At 39.6% G+C, this 19,489-nt stretch overlaps 1 protein-coding gene across 1 annotated transcript in view; it reads right to left on the reverse strand.

Annotated features, from left to right (window-relative positions):
• The window catches only part of LOC124622120, a 460,208-nt gene extending 441,404 nt beyond the window's left edge, over positions 1-18,804 (reverse strand). Inside the window, exon 1 of the mRNA XM_047147731.1 lies at positions 18,685-18,804. The gene's annotated coding sequence lies outside the window, so the exon portion shown is untranslated. The remainder of the gene's footprint in view (positions 1-18,684) is intronic.
• Positions 18,805-19,489: the final 685 nt, after the last annotated feature.

Genomic DNA, 19,489 nt, shown 5'->3' on the forward strand with positions numbered 1-19,489 from the left:
AGACCTCACGCCCCACGTGTTGAGCAATTCGGCGGTACGTCCACCCGGCCTCCCGCATGCCCACTATATGCCCTCGCTCAAAGTCCGTCAACTGCACATACGGTTCACGTCCACGCTGTCGCGGCATGCTACCAGTGTTAAAGACTGCGATGGAGCTCCGTATGCGACGGCAAACTGGCTGACACTGACGGCGGCGGTGCACAAATGCTGCGCAGCTAGCGCCATTTGATGGCCAACACCGCGGTTCCTGGTGTGTCCGCTGTGCCGTGCGTGTGATCATTGCTTGTACAGCCCTCTCGCAGTGTTCGGAGCAAGTATGGTGGGTCTGACACACCGGTGTCAATGTGTTCTTTTTTCCATTTCCAGGAGTGTATTAGAGCAATTTATTATGAAGTTTCATTCCTTGGTAAAAAATTCTGTGTTAATTTTTGTCTTTATTCTTCATGTAAGCTCATTTTAACTCTTGTTCCATGATCATGGACAGGATTGTTTGTGCAGTAGTTGTCTACGTTATTTTTGGGATTACAATTGATTAGTATATGTACTCACATGGTGCTTTAAGCAGATATTTAGGATCATCTCGGTAATCGTTTTTGGTTAGTAGACTTGTGGCCTTTTGTTTGAAAATTGTTCGCATCTTGAGCATTTTTTCCCCTAGAAAAGAATTCCATAGCAAAGAACTGAGTGTACATGCAAACAGTATGCAACTAAAAGACACGTCTGTTTCACGCTGATGACAGGACTAACGGCATAACATGCAGGTGACATTCTGTTTGCAGGTACCTTTGTGTGTTCATGCCACTTCAGCTGAGAATCAATATTCATTTCTAGAAATTATGTGTTTGCTGGGTAGTCTATAGATGTGCTACCTACATTTTATTTAACAATGTCGTTTTCCATCTTCAAACAGAAATTCACTGCATTTGTTTCTGTAGCTTCAACGTCATTTTATTGCGTACTGGCGGACTATATTTACGAACTATGAAGTTTCATTTGCTTTCCCTCGAAGGAGTTATCTTATTTTCTCTGTAGCTGTAATATTGCTGTCATCAGCAAAGAGAATCTCTTTCCAGTGTTGGGTAAGTCACTGACGTGTATCAGGAACAGTATTGGCTCTAGTATGCTACGCTGAGCAACTAATATATTAAAGTATTATGTTTTCTGATGTTTTTTACTATTTACTAAAAGTTTGAGTTATTTGAGGTATATGTTATCTCTGCTCTTTGTACTCTGTTTGTTAGGTATGATAGGAACCGTTTATTAGTTACACGTCTTATTCCTGATGCTTCCAGTGTATTTAGTACAACATTATGGTCATCAGTATCAAATGCCTTCGACAGATATAAAAATGTCTGTGACACACCTATCTTTGACAAGGGCCTCAGGCATTGCTTTTGTGAATTCTATTACGGCTGTTTCCGTATTTCTGCTACTTCAGAAACCAAACTGTGGTTCACTCAAAAACTTGTATTTATGCAAGTAATTCATTAATCTTTCTTTCATAATCAGTTCTATTATTTTTGAGAATGGTGACAGCAGGGAAATGGGCTGATAGATTTCCACGTTTTCTGTTTCCCTTTCCTTAACAGAAGTACCACTATTTCCTGCTTTAATTACTATGGAAATTTGCCTGGTATGAATGGTTCATTTAGTATGTTTGTTAAGCGAGTCTGTATACTCTGTATGCGTTGTTTCAGGACACACACTGCTACTTCGTCTTTTTGACCTTTCATTTTTTGGGTTTTGTAGAGTTTTATTGACTGCATGCTCTGGTAGGCAGGAGCTTTGTGGTGCTTAATACATGATTATTTCGCGTCCGTCACACCTCATTATTCACACATGCGCCCTTTTTGTCCAAGGGTGGTGAACGAAGTACACACTAAGTGGCCACCGATTAACAGACCGTGTGAACAGCAACAGGTCAGGAGCTAGCGCTGAAGCTGTAGATAGACTGATTGACCTGCACATCATCTCAGCTCGTGGCAAAGGAGTGATAGGAATGCATTTTAGAGCCGAAGATAACTATACATTTTTTCCTTGATTGGCTTCAAGCTACCATATCTGAACGCTGTCTATCCTACAGTATTGGCAACAACAGTATGTTTTCTATTGTCATTGATATCAGGTCGATTTTTGCTTATAAACTGCAACTCATTCATTTCCGGACCAGCGTCCCTTACTTTAGATTGATACAGCTATCCTTCTTCATCATACCTGTAAGTTTGTAACAATATCACGGAATCACCAAATGTATTTATTTACCTGCACTCACTACGTCAGATTCCATTCTTCCGTAATTAAGGTAGTTTAAGGATACTTATAAACGGTGGCAAAATCCAAAATTTTTTTATGACGTTATTAAATTCTAAAGTCTTTCCTGATTACACTACATATGCATTATACGGTTTCAAATGTAAAACGACCTATATTACCAAATTTGAAAATCATGGTATGTATGCTGCAACGCCCCTTTTTTCTGTTACAGAAACCAGTATTACTTCGAACAAAGTTGTGAACTTTCTGTTTCCAGCGATTATACATATGATGCATTTTATATATTGGTAACAGCGCAGGTTTCTAGTGTCTAAATGATTATCTCCGTTAGTACTTACTTCTGTTTCGCTGAAGCAGTTTGTTTGTGTGTTACTGAATGTTTCTAGCCCAAGGGCTACATGTATTTGTTAAAGTGATCCTTTAGTGGGTGACAAATACGAACAATGCCAAGCATTAAGAAATCCAATAAAAGGAAATTCCGTGGTAACCAGTTCAGAAATAAAGCAAGCCACACTGTTGAAAGTAATCTATGTATCAGTTCTTCAGGGAAGCAACTCCCACGTGGTACGCCTCGTGGTGATTCAAATTTTTGCGTTAACAATGACTCTGTTTCTAGTGGATTTATTGTTGTTGATGTGAGTATCTTATTTTCTTTAATAAAGAAAGTGGCGCAATATAAACAATGTGATGGTGTAGGCTGTCTGGAAATAACTGAATAACGATGTATCAGGAAGGGTTTGCCATCGAAGTTAGTTGTTCTGTGTAGATTCTGCAATAAATCTACCTCGAAAATGACTTCGAACATTGAGCATAATTCATATGATGTGAATTTGAAGTTAGTGTATGCAGTGCTTGCAATAGGAAAAGGAAAAAGGGTGCTCAAAAGTTTTGTAGTTTGTTGGACGTTCCTCCTCCTTCCAGTAGGTTCAGCAAGTACATAAAAATACTTGTAGGTGTCTTTACAGTTGTGTCTAAAGCATCTACGAAATGTGCAGTAGAAGAAACTGTAACTATTAGTGGAACCAGGGACATTGCTGTTGCACTTGAAGGGACATGGCAACGTCGAGGACATCGTTCCTTGAATGGCGTTGTAAGTGCTACTTCTCTGGGGAATGGAAAAGTTGTTAATGTTGAGTGCTTATCTAAGTGCTGCCACACCTGCCATGGTAACATTGAAGGACTTATTGAACATCAGTGTTCTAAGAATTTTGATGGTTACAGTGGAGGTATGGAGTGTGATGGAGCTTTCAAATTATTTCAAAGGTCGCTGCCCGTTTATAACGTTAGAAATACGAAGTACCTAGGCGATGGGGACTCTAAAGCTTTCAATAAAATTAATGAGTTCAATGTTCATAGTGATATCTTGGTAACAAAACTGGAGTGTTATGGACATGTGCAAAAAATGGTGGGTGCTAGATTCAGGAAGATACGAAGAGAAATGAAAGGAAAGCTGCTATCTGATGGAAAATCTCTGTCTGGCCGAGGCAGATTGACAGATGGACAAATTCTTCAGTTATTATGGACTGGCCATTAGACGAACTGCACCTCTGAATGATGGTACAGCAATGAAAAAAGGTGTATGGGCTCCTACTTTGATAAGTTATGTACAGATGACCACTCTATTAACGGAATTTGCTCAAAAGGAGCACATTCTTGGTGTGGTTACCAATAAGCAAAGGAAAGTGGTCAGATATACCATCATATGCATTCTCTTCCTGAGCCTGTTGTTAATGAAATAAAACTAATTTTTAGAGACTGAGTGACACTGTTTTGCTTAGTGAGTGTCTTCATGGGGGCACTCAACCATTGCATATGGGGAAGAGCACCCAAGAATATTTTGGTAGGACTAAATTCATTAAAGTTCGTGTACTGTATGAAGTGATATGTTTCAATGATGGAGTGATAGGATGGTTGGAAGTACTGAGAAATTTAGACATAAAATTTGGCTCTAATATGGAAGATCAATTGCTTGCGTGTGACAGACAACGCGTGCATGAAGCTGAAAGATTCGCTCTTCAAGTAACCAAAGAAGCATGAAGTGCTAAAAGGAATGCCAAGAGGAAGCTTGACGATGAATAAATGCTGCAGGATGAAGACTATGCTTAAGGAATGTCCTGAGGCACAGTTTAATTACACTCATATCTTTATTCATAACTTCCTGCAAGTCGTATTTTTCAGAATTCAGGTACAAATATTTCCTAAAGTTTATAAAGCTTTGCTCTAACTTTTTCTGGTAGCTTGCAGTAGTCCATACTTGTCTATTATACCTATGCTTTATTGCAGAATCTACTAAATTACAGAAAAAATAACATTTTTATTACGAAAAAAAATTATAAAATTAAAATGTAAGGTGCGATATTTTTTATTTTTGTAATATACATAATAGGTGGAATTAAATAGGTCTATTACCTCAGCCCATGTCATACATATCTGCTAAAAATTTGATCTCCTTCAAATGTATAACACTGGATTAAATGGTACCTAAATTTGAGGAAAAACTTTGAAAAAAAATATGCATCAATTTCTCTTTAATTTTTTAGACAAAAAAAGCAGGTTCAAAAGTATTCAAAATACTTCTAATTTGTTTAGAAAGTGTTCTGAATTACCTCATATCAACAAAAAAATCTGTATAACACAGACATTATAAACAGTGCCAGAAAGAAATAGATGTTGATTTTTAGACAATATTGAGCCGAAGAGTACGCTGTATCCTTAAAGAACTTTTTACTTCACTGCAGCAATAACTTTTATGAACGTATTTGACAAAGCAAACCAAATATGATTCAAATGTGTCGCTGTGAAAACATGTGAAACATATAAGTTATTCGACATAGGGTCTGAATGTCAACAAACATTTCATAACAATGAGGTTGTTAACACTTAGCCATTGTGGCCGCAATCAGTCTTTTTCCAAGCTAACATAAGAATTTTTTCAGCATTTACAAATGGCCACAGAAAAGACAAAAAACAGTAGAATAAATCAAAAGTAAAAGCAGTATCAAGTATTAAAAATACAAAATAGAATGATGAGAACTCGTAACTGCGTATCATGCAGCTTCGAGGTCTGCTGGACAACTTTGTTTCTCATTGGAAAATCTTTTCAGTAGTGTTAAGTAAAACCAGAGATTGTTGTGAACAACTCATAACTTCCGTGGAATTTAGTTATGACGAGTATATGGGCAGCCGGGTGACGCTGTTGACAACCGCCGACATTTACTTATTAGCTGTAGTTTTAGCCTTGAAAATGGCACGGTGGCCACATACCGAAATATCGGGGGCTGCCGACGACGTCATCCGGCTATTGCCGTGAATTGTTTGAATACTACCTACACTGCGAGAAACTCAGGTCTCACAAATCCTATCTTAACTGACACAGTTCATGTCGCAAAGCAAGTCACGCAAAGATTTTAGACGATGAGACGCAAAAAATCCCCGCTACGCAACATATACTCACCATTCGTGCTCTACTGTTCTACGTGATGGTTCAAGTCATTTGCACCTATGTCTAATGTACGTCGTTGCCGAGCGCTACCACGACGGAGTACTCAGATCGTATCCAGGTTCTCGAAGTAACTGAAATTGCAAGGCGATTAAAAATAGGACGTAACTATTCTGGCCACCAGATAATATTTCATGGATGGGTTGTATATCAAACTCTTCCAAAAAGCCTCATGAAATGTGGCTGTGTGACGTTGTCAATGAAGATCCGAACGTCTCACGGCAAGCTACGCTTGTCGTCCCCATTGTTCCCATTAGAAGAAGGCAACACGTGTGCTGGTTCTGTATTTCAGTCAGCTCCTTTAACATCAGTACTTACATGGAATGTGCTGGACAAGCACTGTTCAGATAGACACACTACTGATAAGACGGCGTCCGGCAGAAGAACTTCTTCCAGGATGTTGGTCACATGAACTTCCTGTAACTGCAAGGTGCTATGAGAAAACGCTTTGCATAGGTCGAGGAGAGCTAGAGATTATTCTCAGGTCCTCTGTAAGTCACACAATATGAAACTTTTGCAACAGTGCTGTGTACGTGATTGCCATCTTTTACAACGGCATACGACTTTATTTCAACCACGACGCAGACATTTTGTTTTTGCTTGTGATAGAATTAAGCTGTCATTTTTGCCTTCCAGTTTCCCCCTGCCCACGTCCTAATAGCCGTGCGAATTATTGGTCAACATGTTTGGAAGCACAGTGACAAAGTTTATGGGCGGATTTGGACAAACAATAAGTAATAAATGTATGCCTACGTTACTTAAATCACACATAATTATCTTCCTTCATTTGTCAAAATGTGTTCATCAAGACAGAAATATGAAAACATTGGAGTGTAATGGTACCTCAAATAAGTGTGAAATAAAGACGTTGGAGGCATAGGCACAGCCTGTATGTACGTCAACAATTAACACAATTCACACTTGAGAATTAAGGAACAGAAAACACAAGTCTCACACTATATATCTTTCGAACTGCGTAGCATTATGCGATCACATACTATGTGAGATTCTATTTATAGAGCGAGAAATGTGCAACCTTGATGCTGGTTAAGACGTCATAGCAGCTCACACAAGACGTTAAATAAGGTCATAAAATGTGTTAAAATCTAAGGTCTTATGCCATGATCGATGTCTTAAAATCAAACGGCATAAACTTCTACTAGCTCAGTAACAGGAACGTATTGTCAAAGGTATTATAAGCAATTTTACATTTCTACCAAATAAATTTTATATCCAGTGAAATTATGTAGTATGAGTAGTTAAACTTATCTAAGTGGTCAATATGGAGTCATGTAGGGTAATAAATCTTTTTAAAGAAGCGTTTGTAGATGTTGTTCACTTGGATGTTTGAAAATGCAAACGTATGACAGTAAATTTTAAGATGAACCAAGTATGTAGTCGTGCATTTTGCCGCTCCGTTTTTTTAAATAGGAATTTTAATACGCTGTTAAAGAACAACATAATACAGTTTAAGCAGGATTATACGAATATTTGAAGATGAACCCCTAATTAGGGGAAAATGGCTTACTAGCTCGGATTTTCTCTTAACAAATATTAAGAGAAGTTAATGGATTTCCACAAAAGTAACTATTCTCATCGGGAAAGACAGTAGTGACATTGTGGTCTGTGTGTACTACTTTAATTATGCGCTCAGTGATGTTAGAGATAAAACATATGTTCGGACATTAACGATCGGCATGGATAACTTCAAAGTACCTTATCATAAAACATGAAAATACGAATAAATGAAGCTTTTACGAGACGCTAGTGATACGAATGGCGTCACATCGGAGCGAAAGACACAAAACTAAAGAATTTAAAGCTGTTATATTCTGTGCAGTTGGTGAGCAACAGCTTGTGAGGTTACGAAGAACATGGTTCTTAAATACGACTATTTCCATGTAGTGTCAGCTGAGAGAACCACATGAAACAACGCTGCAACATTTTCTTTCCCGGAATGCCGTGAATTGTTAACACACAAGTACTCCGAGTGAAGGGCGTCCGGTATAAATACAGTTACGGAAACAAGCTGTATAACGAAAATATGAAGGTGCAGATCATGAAGTAAATACCTACCTGTTAGACTGGAATACACCGTTCCTTATTCAATAAAACGATCTCCATATTAGTATCTCGCATGAAATAAGGCGAAATTCTGCTCGTTGACGTAATGGAAGGAGGAGTGGTCATTGTCGGAATTGCGAGGATCTGCACGTCTTTGTAATCCCAAAACTGTAGAGTAAGCTATAACTGTAGGTGATTCGTGTACTATAAATGTTTTGATGTAGAGAACTGAAACCTGTCATGGTAAATAAGAAAGTTTGTGAAGCATTCTGTGAGAAAACTGTTACAAATTATAAATCTCACGGATTACAAGATATTGTGACAAAATTTCTTTTTAAATTTTTAAACACACGTGGCAAATAAGGTGGATTTTTCTTCGATGGTCTTTTAAACTTAGACTTTATTAAGTAAATTGAACTACTCGGTGGAGGGGGGGGGGGAGGGGGTAGAGGGGAGAGAGTTATGTGTGTAAGTCCTAACGATCAGAAATGATATATTGGCATCAAGTAGACAGAAGAGGTATCGAAATGTTTATGCTAATCAAGAAAAAGACTCGCTCTTGTATACGACGCCGAAGAATGCCCGATTGGCCTATCACCTTTAGTTCTCGCGTCGGATCGAAACAGAGTATTGTAGCGCTGAATTATTCATCGGGTGACGACAATCGGAAACTTTCAGTGAGTAGTGGCCTTTCCCCTTGACTGCCAATGGGGGCTAAACAGGCGGCAAGCAGAGAGACGGACGTCTCGCGCCGTGCGTGGTACATCGCCTCCCATTAAGTGAGCAAGCAGTGACGCTTGTAACTGCCGCGCGACTCGCTAGTCCACTACCTGGCGCCAGTGGACACAGCTGCGTGTATTCTCTAGTCGCTTACAGACACTTACTTCATTATCCTTCAATGAAATGAATTACATTGCAAATCCGATTATTTATATATGTTTTATGATGTAGATGGTGTACTATAGATAATAACCTAAAAAAGACACTGGTGAAGTCACACAACAATAGAAGCAGAAACTTTCCAATAAATGTGGGTTACGTGCCGCCTCTTATTTGAATACAAAATATTGCCCTAGTTAGTACGAATGTAACTTAAAAGTAAACTTTTTGGATACGTCACCGTCAAATTGAACTCAGATTTCATCCATGACCTTCCTGAACGACAAATACATGCTTCAGGTTGTTACAATTGCCGTACACACATACGTGTTACAGGACGAAATAAGCGTGTCATCCGCACATTTGGAAGCAGTTAGCTAATGCATTAGTCTCTGCAGTCAGTTAAGAATTCTTCCGTACATCTTCGGGCAAGACGCAACCACGTCCCCCCGAGATTATTCTACACTGCACTTTTCAGATGACTCCAGAAGGAAAAATCGGACAAGCGCGTGGAGGACTCGCGCACCAAGGGTTCTGATTTAATTACTTGTATAGACAGTATATTCACTTTGGGAACCAAAGAATCTAAGATTGTCGTTAAGTTACAGACAAGATATCGTTCCCCGAAATTCCGGTGTGTGATAATTTCACAGTTGATATTGTAATTTTACATTTACTTTGTTAATTGTGGAGTTACATTAACATCTTACGCTGATTGACAATTGCAGATGCGTTGATATTTTCTGCTGTAGTCCCTGTTGCGATTACTGCTAAGATTTGAGGGAAGTCTCCAGAGAAGAAAATGGTACAGCCGGCCAAGGGGTTATTGTTGTTATTCAATGTTGAACTGTTTTGTGGAATGCTTCAGCGGGAATTTTATCCGTCAGTTACGAGTATTACTTAGATCCGAAACATTACAGATGCTGTACTCGTCATAGGCACAGACTCTCAGTGAAGGTTTGTAAGTAAAGTCAACACTTCTTAAGTGAGGTGCGATGCTAGTGCCGGCATGGCGCGATAGTAGGGTGGCGTTACGCCTATCAAACGCAAAGGGAACGTTTTCGCAAAGGCAGGTGACTTCACGTCGTCGTAGCTCAGCCAGTTGGCAAGAAGTATTTGTAAATTATGTACAAAAATCTTTCTCGTGAATTTCTACCTACTACCGAAAACTTGACCAAAATCCCTATGTAGTTCCTGAGATTTACGACGGATCACTAACGCAATCATGACGGTTATCGATGTCTGTAATCGCAAAAAATAGCTTTTATGTGATACTAGCTATTTCCTGCCATATATTGCTGTGGCTCAGTCTGGTTACCTGGAAATGGAACAAAGTAGAAAAAAACACATTTCTGACATCCATGAGAATTGAAAATCCGTCGTAATATCATTCTCCCCTCCTGCCTCTATCCATGTCCTCCTCCTCCTCCGCCCTCTCTCTGTCCACCAGCTCCTCTCTTTGTCCATCTTCTCCTCCTCTCTCTCCAACCCCTCCTGCTCCCACTCTCTGTCTATCTCTATTTCCCCCGCCCCTGTGACCAGCTCCTCTTCTCTCTCACTCTGTTCTTGAGCCTTGTTTATTGTTATTGAATTTTCAGTATCTGCAGTAGTAATTTTCTAGATATAAGCCGATAAGGCATGAATATAACTTTTATGTTTCTTAACGTTTCGTCGAATAATTATTACTTATATAGTTATTTATTAATGTGACACACTAGCACGGACATAAAAACACGCGTGTATTCGAATGTAATCTTGTGTCAAAACTTCAAAGCAATCGATAAAAACTTTCTGAGATTTACGATTTCACTTACGTTGAACATGCTGGACGGCAATAGGCAGTAACTTACTATCAATGAATAAAGTAACAAAACCATCAAAGTTGCACCGAAGTTTGTTAGTCTTTAAATGACGATCAGTTTTAGGCCTACATAGTTTAAATTTTAAATATAAAAAAAAATATATTTAAATTTCACGAACCTCCAAAGGTTTGAAAATTGTAGTTATTTAAACAAAAACAAACTTCTGTGTAACTACAACGCTTTTGTAATGTTAACGAGTTATGATTTTGTACAAACGAACAGTTACAGTTTTATTTATATAGACAATTACACATTAAGTACTTTTGGATTTTTTTCGGTTGCATGTACTGTGAAACCTTCTTTCTTCCAAAATTTTGAGATTCTCGGTTAACGGGAAGTACCCTAGGTTTTGATAAGTAAGTTTACAAGTATCAAAAAATGGACGATCTTTTGATTGTATTGCCTTAAAAGTTTAAATATTTTTATGCCACCTCAGGAACGTAATATGTGACAAAAATTTCTGTTTGCTACGTCTACCTGTTCTTGCGAAAAATGGGTCTTAAGAATCGGACTGACAGACAGACAAATAAGTGATCTTATACGCGTTCCGTTTTTATCGACTGAGGTACGGAATCCTAAAAATCGACGAGTAAGGTGATCTCGTCTGCCAAGGTACGAACCCTAACCGGCCCATCCATCCTGGACCGTAATGGTGCTTTACAAGGCGTTGTACATCAACAGCAAAATGTGTCGATGCCTGTCATATATGTACGACACTCCCCAAGGAGTCCCAAGGAGAAGTCTCTTAAACATTCGTGTAAGATCCCATGGTCCATAAACTTTTCTTGGAGGAGTGTGTAAGACAATGAGACGATTACCCCGTACCCATACTTACTGTTTTAATGAGAATCGTTGGTGATGTGGTACCTCCTGAACAGCACGTGTCTTTACGCCAAACTGACGCCCAGTTATATTAGGGGCTACTGGAAAAGTACATATCAAAGACATTTATAGTGACTAGGGCAACCTGTCATACTGCAGTCTGCAGCGCCTCTTAACGATAAATTCGTTTGCGGGACCATATTTACTCGAAAGATTTTGCTTTTGGTGTGTTCTTTCACTCGCGTCAGTTCACAATGTTGATTACGATATACCGTATATAAAATGTGCAGTGCTATGGGGCAGTGGTAAGATGCCTCACTTGGACTCAGATTTTGAGTGTATTCCGTACATTGTTTAGAGTGATATCTGGGATCTTAGCGTTGAAAATCACGAGACCAAATTTCTACATTTCATCATAAGCTTCGTCTTTAATGACCTCATCATCGACAGGATATTAAATCCTCATATTGCTTCCTTTCATCTGAATGAATGCCAAAGTCAACAACCAAGCGAAAATCGGCCCGTGCTCAGTGTACAAGGTACCACGGATAGAAAGAGAATTAGGTTGATTGGGTGCGTCTGGTTTTGATTCAGTACCACACTACAAAGAATTATGTGCCCGCAGGATAGCAAATCAGTTTGGCGAAGGGATGTGCAAATGTGCTGACAAGCAACGTATGTTATCCTGGCCAAAGAGTACTCTAAGAGTATTGAAATGTCCATTGTGCCGCAGAGGCGTGCAGTAAAACCACTGGCGTTCATTTTACACATGAATGAATATACAGACGCTATTCATCCCATTCTCAGACTTTTCGGAAATGATGCGGTTTTCTGTGAGAAAATTCTATGCAGTGAGAACTGCAGTAAGACAGGAATGCTACTATTCAGTCTACATACCGATGAAACAATGACGGAAATAGTGTGCATCTATTCACCAGTGACAGTGCTATTCTCAGTGAAAGTGAAGAAGAACTGCATGATATATGAAAATGAGTGAGTAGATTAATGAGCACAGAGCATTTATTGACAGTAAGCAGAAGAAGGAGGAATTTAATATAAAAATTTGCCGACCATGAAGTAGACGAAGTTAAGAAATACTGTTACTTTAGAAGCAAAATAATACATAACGAACGACGCTAGAAGGACATAAAAGTAGATAAGCGTTGGCAAAGAAGGCATTCCTGGCCAAGAATCAAACATCGTCCTTAATCTTAGGAAGACATTTCTGAGGACTTAGGCTTAAAGCAGAACACTGTGTGGCAATGAATCGCTGACTATGGGAAAAGGGGTACAGAAGAGACTCGAAGTGATTTACATGTGTTGCTATAGGAGGATGATGAAAATTAGGTCGACTGATAAGGAGTGAGAAAGTTTTCAGAAGAATCGGTGAAGAAAGAAACGTGGAAAACGCCGACAAGAAGAAGCGCCGGGATGATAGGACGCATCTTAAGACATCGGGGAATAGCTTCAGTGGTACTAGAGGAAACTGCAGAGGATAAAAACTACAGGGGAAGGCAGAAATTGAAATACAACCAACTAATAATTAACGACGTAAGTTGCAAGTGCTAGTCTGATATGAAGAGGTTGAAGCAAGAGGGGAACAAACTCATGGCGGACCACATCTAATCAGTAGAAAGACTGACAAAAAAAAGAAAAGAAAAAAAAACTCTCATTACGTTTTCAGTGGAGAAATTTGTGTCCTCTGGTAATGCAGACTGCAATCTACGATCCATTGACAGGACACTGAGAAGCTACAACTTATGTTCAAGGAAGAGAGCTTGAAAAATACTGGCACCTCCCATACGGTTGTGTGTTTCAGTTGTGCAACATGCGTATGACAACATCGAGCATAGAAAAAACGGCTACGCGATGACTGGTGACATCGAGACAGGAATGTTGAAAATGGTAACTGACAGACGCATGAAGAAAGATCAGCCGAGAAACTGCTTGGAAAACGTTCCAGCTCACAAATTATAAATATTCTTTAGTCCATACATGTTTATCGCGTTGAAATCGTGCAGATAAAATGCTAAAGAGTCATTCTCCCCACTTTCCATTCTTGAATGTTAGAAGACGTTACCATAATGTGTGATACAATGAAAACTACCCTCTGGCATACACAGATTTGCAGACTATAAATGTAGGTGAAGGTAGTTTCATCTCCAAGACACACATGATTATCTTTTAGTGTCATGCAGAATAGGACCCTATCTCAGTATTTAAGAAGCGAAATATGCGTTCCTAAAAATGTATGATGTTAGGAGATGGGGACTACTGACTGTCGAACTTTCGTGCCACACACCTGCGTGGGCAGAAATATGATATTAGCACGACGGTTGGCATTTCTCCGCTATTAAGTATATCAGTAAGAATCAATTGTACATATAAAACAATTTCATTGATAACTAAAAAGCTCAAAAGAGAAAAAGTGCTATGCTGTAAACCATTTCGGCTGTCTCGACTAGGAAAGGAACTGCTAAAGAGAACAGAAGTATAGTTAACACTTATCGAGATATTAACAGATCCCACCGATAACGTAAGTATCTATAAAACCAAACGAAGAGTTCTTTTCAGATCCTCAAATTATGCTCTATGACAATAATAAATCAGTATTTGTGCGATTCCATGAATGAAAAATCAAGGAAAAGTATAGGTTGTAATGTTAAAAATTTCCTTTAGTCATTAATCTTAGTTTAGAGTTATGCTTTAAGACTTCAGAAGAAAAAAAAGGGAAACGTGGGTCATAGTGGATGCTGAGGTTTCTCTGTATAGGGAATATCAAACCATCATTCATTACGTTATGTGAAACTTATGAATATTCCCTTGCATACTGTGTCATATATACGCAGCATAGAAAGTTTAAATATTAGGTGCCACAGTGGTTCACAATGAAATCGTTAGCTACACGCCAAGGATTTAAGATAACGTTTTGATGTACATAGTGTAGTGTTACAATAACAACAGCTTTAAATATTAAATACAAGTACGCGCATAGGAGCATTATAGTTTGTGTCAGGAGATCATCTATTTACAGAGCTAAATATGTTTCACACGCTTAAGAGGCAACAGAGTTACAAAGCAAAACGAGTATGACAATGTAAATCATATCATTTACGTTTGTCATCGCTTCAAATCAACATCTGAGTGTTATCTGTAAATAAAGCTTAGACAATTAATTTACTGCAAATGTTTAAGTAAATTTTCCTACGTTTCCCTTGTTTCTTTCAGAACCCTATAACTGTCAAACAAACGCCATTGTAGGAGTGGGTAAAATATTCCTCTGGCACATGATGCATGCCTTTTGCCCTCCGAGACAAAGTAACAACTCTCTAAACAAAAACCCCAAAGAAGGTATTACTAGCTAAAATGTAGTCGTCCGTAAACTACCTGCACTGACCATTTCTTTGGAAATAGAAATAAAAAATCATTTGATACAAAAAGTACATCACTCATACCAAACATAGAATCTAAGTTATCCTAAGTTATCACACACCCAAAGAGTTATTCAGGTTTGTAATAATATCTGACGGAAATATTCCTATTGTCTGAAAAGCATGTCTTATTGGTCCTTCCGTTAATGAAATAGGGGTGAATATAAATATTCCTTAAAAAATTTTACGCAGAATTGTCTGAAACTTGTACCTGAAAACCTATAGGTCCTTAAGTGGCAACCTGAGCTGGGAATATTTATGGTTACCTGTTACTGGCATGTGATTACGATGAGAGCTGACCAAACCCGTCCTGCTCGTAACCAACAGCTGTCAGGCTTCTAGCTAGTAGAAAGTTATCCGTCCTTGAAAAAGTTAAGTTTGAATGTTTATTGCTTGGGAACATTAGTGATTTTCTAAGACTTCGATCAGATCGTAGGGTATAATCAGGTAGCTAACAGAAAGTACACTTTACTCGAAGAGCAAGCGTTCAGATATCAGTCTCTCTCCAGCGCACAGAATTACATTGACAGAAATGTAAAAATATCTGAAACTCACGTTTCCGTTTGTGTATGAGAAAAGTGGATTTTGCTGCACATAAGGACATTTTGTTGGTTCAACTGACCAGAAACTTTCCATGTCTTAGATTAAGACTCACATATAACAACAGATACAACCACATCACTTATACCCTTCCCTAAATCCAACCTGCATCATCAGCCACCATATAGGACACTGATTAGGTGTCCTAGGACTCATACATTTTCATGTATCAACCTTTTTAGCGAAGATTCACTACTTTTTCTAAATCTTTTAATTATGGGATCTGTATGTGGATATGAAGCTCGTTCTTGGTTAGGCAGTAGAACACATTTAACCAACTAAACGAACTACTAATGCAGAACGTGTGTTCCGTCGACGTCAAATCGCTAACCCCGGTTGATTTTGGAAGTGATCTAGGTAACTCGCGCTTAACCTAAATCGGTATTGAGGACGGGAGACTTCATCTGAATTTATTTAGACAAACCAACGGAAACTTAATAAGTGTTGTGGAACGAGAGTACAATCCCGTGTGCTCTAAGATTTGAGTACAATGCCTGAAACCCAGACCACCGGACTTCGTATCTGGTTCTGAGACTTGAAAGACGCACAATACTTGGTCATATGATTGAAATTAAATTTATTAACTCTAGAAATATAAGAAACTTAGTTCTGAAATTTATGTTCTGGTATCGCGAGCGAGCTATATCGCTAAGTGGCAGTGGCGCAAAGCAAAGTGCCCGAGGACCGAGATTTAGACGGAACCACACAGTACGAGCTAATCTCGTACGAAGATGTAAACAGAGAAAAAAAAAGATACTGCCAGTTCTTCACCTCTCTAGAAGTTACACATTTTATGGCCCTTGCCATAGGAAACTGCATCATCACACAGAGTAAGAACAACAAGAAGTAATTCTGGAGCTAGTCGCTCTGAAACTGCGACATTACATTTATGTTTTCCTTTACACGATTTCTTTATTTCCGAATACCGGGATGTTTCCTTTGATGAGGACATGGATCCCAAGTCCTTCACTATTCCAAGATTGTGAACCGTCAGTAACGGTCTGATCATCGCCAGAACGTTAAATTTGAATCTTCCTTCTTCATTCTTTTCGGCAGTTTTCTAAATTAGTATCAACCGAGAATTTATGCAAATATTTGAATCAGATTTAGATGTCAAAGGCGTTTCCTACACTTTCTTGGGGGGTGTACGTACATTTTGTCTCTGAAAGATCAAGGAACAATCCTTGTATAAATTGGCGAAAGACTCATTTCGTAACTGCAATACTTACGGCTGTATCCGCACTAATAGCCGACCGCTCAGAACTATGGAAGTTAGAAACCTCTTGAAGCAATAATTCTGCCACTTTAGGAAGCGCAGTGGCAGATTAAGTTCCCAATGCCAATAGATCGACAAAAAGATGACGCCAAAGATCAAATTAACCACACAGTCAACAGTTTACAAGAAATGTGGGTCAGGTCCACAGCACAGAATAATAGACTCAGTTTCGTTTTGCTTCAGTTTAAACATGAAAACTTGATGTTACTGTGACCTTCGAGTTCCGAATGAATATTTCAAAACTTGAGACTGACTTACTTTTTCACAGCCTTACATGTTTGAAGGAACGTCATGCCTCGAAATGGTTCTTCAGGCCAACTCCCTGCTTTTTCACAAAGACCGATTTGTTCACGTTGGTAAGTTTCGGAATTTCTTAAGCTACTGTAAGAAAGTTCTTCATTGTAGCAAGTTTTTTGAGTGGTGTTTAGGTTATTATTCTCCAAGTGCCGTAGAAAGACGAATAGGCAACGAGCTGAAAAATTTTGGTGTCGTTTGCGCAAACCCGACGAATTTGTGAGTAGTTTTAAATCAACAGTACGATAAATTCATTGTTCTCACTTAACCGAATCACATTTTCCACTAAATTGTGCGCCAGATGTATGAGGGACATTAAGCGTGAACAACTCAGTGAACAGATGGTATGTTTCTAAATACTGTAAAATTTCGTTAGTCACTGTAGCCTTTAGATTCGCAATGAACAAGAACAGAGATCTCGAAAAGCTTTTTTGTAGGCACCTTGAAAGCTGGTAAGTGCTGTGTAAAGAGGTTTGCATGTCCGATGCATGTAGTATGTGTCGTTTCCCACTTTTGTATAGAGCATAACAGAAATATAGATCTGGATCAGATGACTTGTTTAATCTTTCTGGAATACTACAGTGCTGAAAGCCTTTTTTATTCGTTGCTTCCATTTTCTAGCAATCTAAGTATTTTAATGGCAAAATTTTCGAAACTAGAATGCATGTAATTTTCTTTTCTGATGAGAAACTCTTGAAATGTGCTCATTTAAGATTGTAAAATTTCATACTCTACAAATTTTTTAACTAGTAACTACAGACTCAATAATACTCCTGCTTTTCCATATTTTTTTGCCTCCGTTTGGAATAATATATAAGCGTAATATAGTACAAATGAATGTATTAACAAGAAAAGCCATTTTCTGTATTCAAATGACCACTGTACCATCGTGTTACCAGAAGGTTGTGAATTCAAGTTGGAAAGACAACAGAAGTTGTTGCAAAACCTGTCTTCGTTCATAGTAGCACTGATCGCTTGACATTACTCCGGTAGTAGACATCAACAGTTGGCAGCTGGCGCACTAATCACTTTCATTTCAGTAGCGATTTTGGTGTTAGCATCTTACTGAAGACAATATGCTACAATGAGCGCTTTGTAGTACCACAAGTAAATCACGAAATTTTGTTTTAATTTCCTCAGAAATAGCCTGCATTGTTTGCCACAAGTATGTATCGCTGGCGTACAGCACTTAATATCACTGTGTTAAAAATATGTTGAGGAACGTAGCACTCTGTGCTACATCAGTGCATGAGAAAATGCTAACTGTCATGATAGTACGTTCTAATCCCAATGTAATACAGTTACGAAATAAAAACGCGTGTAGTAGTAGCTTCTGTAAATTAACTTAGTTGACTGCAACTGTTTTAAAAAAAGTAGGAATACAAGGGCTGCGCAGTCGATTTCATACGTCCAGTGTAGCGACCAAAGGTATCAAGCAGTACACCACTTTATCTTAAGAAAAGGACATAAACAATTTGTGTGAGAAATCCTTTATTCACTATTAGCATCAAATGCAGTTCCACGAAGAAACTACTGACTTCTTTGGCATTGGCAGATAGCAACGCAAGTCTTTCGGTAAGAAACCAGTAATGAATGGGACTGATACGAACGGATGCCAGCACAGTGGCTTTGACATCGCAGAGTAGTATCTGCGGTGACATCGCTGGTGGCTGTCGGGCTCACCTGCCACAACTCGTGTCCAGGCGGCTACGCGCGCCAACTACGACGTCTGCGCTGGCGCCAGTCGCACGCCGCGGCTGGCGAGACAGGTGGAGGCGGGACGAGGCGAGACGACGCGTTCCGCGGCCGGGCGCGCACTGGCGCAGAGCACGCGGCGCCGCGCCGCCGGCCGACGCTGCTGCCACCAGCGGCCGAAGGCGCCAACGAGCGCGGCTGCCCGCCACGCGGGGCAGGGCGGCGGGCTGGCCGGAGGCTCGGCGCTGCTCGTCCTCTTTCATGATTGCCATCGATTCCGTTCACAAGTGTGCTCCGAAAACGCACTGTTCCACGACCGGAGAAAGATTACAACACTTTCCATTCCGTTTTTGACGGAATGAAAAAAAGAAAGGTCCGGTCTGGCCGACTCGTAACGCCATTCCCGTGGTGCACATAGCCTCCACGCTGTACAGCAGTTTCAATTGGGTCACTTGTTCAGCTATCTGTTGAGCCTGCGTCTAGTGGCGAGAAGACGTCCGACTAAAGCTGTAAGTCAGGTCTGGTCAATAGGCTTCCGCAGCCGTACGTTGGATCACCTGCCATGACAGAAATAGTGTGGTGTCACCGCCAGACACCACACTTGCTAGGTGGTAGCTTAAATCGGCCGCGGTCCATTTAGTACATGTCGGACCCGCGTGTCGCCACTGTGTGATCGCAGACCGAGCGCCACCACAAGGCAGGTCTCGAGATACGGAATAGCACTCGCCCCAGTTGTACGACGACTTGGCTAGCGACTACACTGACGAAGCCTTTCTCTCATTTGCCGAGAGAC

This window comes from Schistocerca americana, chromosome 7 (genome assembly GCF_021461395.2).
Source record: "Schistocerca americana isolate TAMUIC-IGC-003095 chromosome 7, iqSchAmer2.1, whole genome shotgun sequence".
Taxonomy (NCBI): Eukaryota; Metazoa; Arthropoda; class Insecta; order Orthoptera; family Acrididae; genus Schistocerca; species Schistocerca americana.